The sequence below is a fragment of the Herpailurus yagouaroundi genome, unplaced genomic scaffold, assembly GCF_014898765.1.
Source record: "Herpailurus yagouaroundi ecotype Mexico unplaced genomic scaffold, PumYag 28, whole genome shotgun sequence".
Taxonomy (NCBI): domain Eukaryota; kingdom Metazoa; phylum Chordata; class Mammalia; order Carnivora; family Felidae; genus Herpailurus; species Herpailurus yagouaroundi.
The window spans coordinates 54,555,075-54,559,641 of NW_024412376.1; positions in this window are offsets into that span (position 1 = coordinate 54,555,075).

The following is a 4,567-nucleotide window of genomic DNA, read 5'->3' on the forward strand; positions in this document are numbered from 1 at the left end:
TCTTCTTCTTCTTCTTCTTCTTCTTCTTCTTCTTCTTCTTCTTCTTCCTCTTCTTCTTCTTCTTCTTCTACTTCTTCTTCTTCTTCTTATTTCTTTAGAGTCTATTATACTTTTTTTTCATGTAACCCCTTAACTGAGGGCTTCTAGTCATTCTCCGTATTTTTCATTACTGCTAACAACTCATCTTCTGAGCTACTTTTGCTTTCGGTTGCATCTGGTTCCTTTTCAGCAAGTCTGGTGTTATTTTTCTTTTTTTTCCTCATGGTCAAAGGTATATTTACCCCTCTCTTTGCAAACAGATGGATACACTTATTTTGTTTTCATTTTTCAGGGACTTGCAAATATTCAATTGTTAGTATGAAGGGGTCACATGAATCTTGAAACATAGTTTCTAACCCTGCTCACCTATCTCATAGAGGGACATTTCTCACTCTCTTTTGGACCTAGAAGCCCCTTCCAAAGTCACACGTAATCCCATTAAAAGTATAAAGAATTACTCACAGGGTATTTAGTATAAGATGTATTTCATAGTAAATTTTTGTTAAAGAATGCATGATAACGTTCATTCTGGTAAAGTAACATTATTCATAATATAATACACTTTCAATAGTGATTTTTTTATATTTAATAGTGGCACATTTTTATTGATGTAAATTTAAATTAAACTTATTTAAAGTGTAGATATATTATTAAGTTTGTAAATGGTACATTCTCTTGTATTTTGTCTTTGTGTGGAAAAAAAGGTTTGCATGTTAATTTAATTTTACATCAAGGTATCAAAATAGACAAAAGCCATCATTATGCTTTGAATTACTTGTTTCCTAACAAATAAAAACTTAATTTATTTTTATAATTATATAGATAATTTTCCACTGAAAAAAATTAGAAAATCAAATTTTGAAAAATATTTTACAATTTTATGCACAGTGAATAAAATCCACTTAGCAGAAATCATCGTTTTACTCTTACTTTATAATACCAGTTTTTGACATACAGAAATATTTTTGTTTGATCATATGAATAAAAACTTGAGGTCTTTTGAAGTTTACCTTGAGGCTAATTTTTAAATTTTAAGATCTCTGTTTCTTAATATTGTAGTATTTCAACTTTAGTGTTTTTTTTTTAATCTAATAGGCTATTATGGATATGAAATAAATAACACATAGAATTAACAGTGGAAATAAATTTAATGGACTAACACTCAACACACCACATTGGTGAACAACTTTTGCCTCAGTGATTATCAAAGTTAATGAGTGTAGCATCAGTTTTCTCAGCTGAAATTCACAGCTATACATGCTAACACAATACACGCTTTTAAGCTCTCAAGAGATGGCATGAGGGATATAGTTATACAGTTAAATGTAAATAAAATGTTCTAAGTTGCTTGCATTGTGTGGGAAGTAGAGAAAGTGCTCTTACATTAGCCTTTAATAAGGTAAGGAGCCAACTTGTGGACTTTGAAGCAATATTGAAAAAGAACTACTAAAAGAGTATAATCAGCAAGCTAAAATACAATAATAATAATAATAATAATACTTGACTTTTCTGAAAAGAGCAAAAAGTGGGCTACATATTCCAATTAAAAGAGAAAGTCACCATAATGGATTGAACTGTATCTTTCCAAAATTCACACTGAAGTCTGAACCTTCAGGATCTCAGAGTGTAACCTTATTTGGAAATAAGCTCTTTGCAGATATAATTAATTACATGAAGATAAACTCAAACTCAATAAGGTGTGCCCTTAGTTCAATGACTGATGTCTTCATTGGACACAAAGACACACATACTTAAAAGAAACCTGGTTGAAAATTGGAGACATACTCTCATAAGTCAACAACTACCAGATACGAGGAGTTCTCGGGAACAGAGTCTTCCCTGGTGCCGTCAGAAGGAGGGAGCATGGTCCCGCTCACACATTGATCACAGACTTGTAGCCTCAAGAGTAGTGAACAACAAATTTCTGTCATAGAAGCCACCCAGGTTCTGGCTGGCACATTTTTATGGCAGCATTTGCAAACTAAGTCAGAATTTTTAAAAAAGGAACCCAAATATATTGAATATACGTCGTTTACAAAATCTATACATTAAAATATGAACATTAAACCTAAAAGGGGAAGGAAATAAAAAGTTACGCTATGTAAAAAACTAACCATTGAAACTAATGCGAATTATACAAGGTAAAGAAGGATGTTTCATGTAGTGTTGGAGCAAAGAGACATCCACAGGCAAGAAAAAAGAAAAAAGACACATTGAACTAAGTCTCCGACTTTATACCAAAATTAACTTATAATAGACCACGTACTTAAAAGTAAAATGCAAACCTGCAAACTCAAGTAAAAGAGACAAAAACTTCAGGATCTCGGGATAAACAAAGAGGTCTTAGGCTCAACACCAAAGCACTAGCCATAAAAGCAAAAATTGCTAAATTTGATATCAACAAACATAAGAAAAGGAAAAGAGAAAAGAAAGAAAATAAAAGTGAAAAGAGAAGGAAAGGAAGGAAAGGAAAGGAAAGGAAAGGAAAGGAAAGGAAAGGAAAGGAAAGGAAAAGAAGGAAAAGAAAAGGAAAAACAAAAAATAAAAAGACAAGACAAGACAAGAAAAAAGGAAAGGAAAGGAAAGGAAAGAAAAGAAACTAGGAAAGAAGGGAGAAAGAAAAAAAAGAATGAAAGAAAGAAAGAAAGAAGAAAGAGAGAAAGAAAGAAAGAAAGAAAGGTTAAATACTTGCATACCACATACCTCAGTAAAGATATCTAGATTATATAAAGCACTCTCAAAATTCAACAGTAAAAAAAAAATCTATTTAATTAGAAGTTATATTTTTAAAGTATTAATTAGACATGAGACATGAAGAGGAATTTCACTAAAGAGGAGATATAGTTGCCAAATAAGTGCATAAAAAGATATTCAATGCCATTAGCCATTAGGAAAGTGGAAATTTAAACCAAAAGTACACATCTCTCAGAATAGCAAAAATAAAAAAAATAATAATAATAAACGATAGTGTGGATACAGAGAAATTGTGTCATTCATATTTTTCTGCTTGGAATATAAAATGGTAGAACCACCCTGGAAAAGAGTTTGGCAGTTTCTAAAAAAAGCGGAAGTTGCAACTACCATATAGACCAGGCATTGCACTCTTGGGAATTTAGGCCAGAAAAATGAATAAATAAAAAGTTGTGTTCACACAAACACCTGCACATGAATGTTTATAACAACTTTATGTATGTTGCCCAAAACTGGAAACAACCAAGGTACTTTTCAGTGGGTGAATGGTTAAACTGTGGTGTATTCACACCATGTAATACTCTCAGGAATAATACTTCTAATGATACTTCTAACTATATGGATGAATCTACAGAGAATTATGCTTAGTGAAAAAGCCAATCCGAAAAGGCTCCATACTATATAAATCTGCACAACATTCTTGAAATAACAAAATTACAGAAATACAAAACAAGTTAGTAATAGGCTGGGGCCAAAAGATGAAAAGAGTGAAAACACAGAGAAGAGAATATGGCCAGAAAAATTCAACATAAGACATCTTTGTTCTTATGTTCTGGAAATGTTCTGTATCTTGATTATCAATGTCCATACCCTGGCTTTGATATCGTACTATGATTTTGCAAGATGTTTCCATTGGGGCAAACTAAATAAAGAGTCCATGGGCTATTCCTGTATAATTTCTTAAGACTGCATGTGAATATACAATTATTTCCAAATAAAAAGTTTAATTTAAAAAATTTACCCTTTATAGGAACAAGGAAGAACATCACCTAAGTAGGAAAACATCTAAGGAACAGGTATCTACAAATATAACAATAGAATGTTACTGAAGAAGACCTAAATAAAGAAAGGGTTAGGGGTGTCTGGGTGGCTGAGTTGGTTAAGCATCCAACTTCAGCTCAGGTCATGATCTTGCAGGTCGTGAGTTTGAGCCCCAATTCAGGCTCTGTGCTGACAGCTCAGAGCCTGGAGCCTCCTTCGAATTCGGTGTCTCCCTCTCTCTCTCTGCTCTTCCCCCACTCTCACTCTGTCTCCGTCTCTCTCTCCCAAAAATAAATACACATTAAAAAATTTTTTAAAAAGGTTATACTGTATTCATAAATTGGAAAACTTTATACTGTAAGGATGAAACTTTTCCACATACTGATTTCTGGAATCAAAACAAAGCTAATCAAACCTACAGCATTGTTTTCTGTCTTTGTTTTTTTCTGGAATTTGAAATTTTTATTATAAAGTGTATGTGGAAATGAGGCTCCTGGGTGGCTCAGTGGGTTAAGCTTCTGACTTCAGCTCAGGTAACGATTTCAAAGTCTCTGAGTTCGAGCCCAGTGTCGGGCTCTTCCCTGGCAGCTCAGAGACTGGGGCCTGCTTTGGATTCTGTGTCTCCCTCTCTCTCTGCCCCTCCCATGCTCATGCTCTGTCTCTCTAAAAAATAAATAAATATGAAAAATTTTAAAAAGTAATAAATTGTATGTGGAAAGACAAAGGACAAAAGAATGGCCAAAATAATCTTTAAGAAGACTTACCTAATATTAAGGGCATTACTACCAGTTTTCAG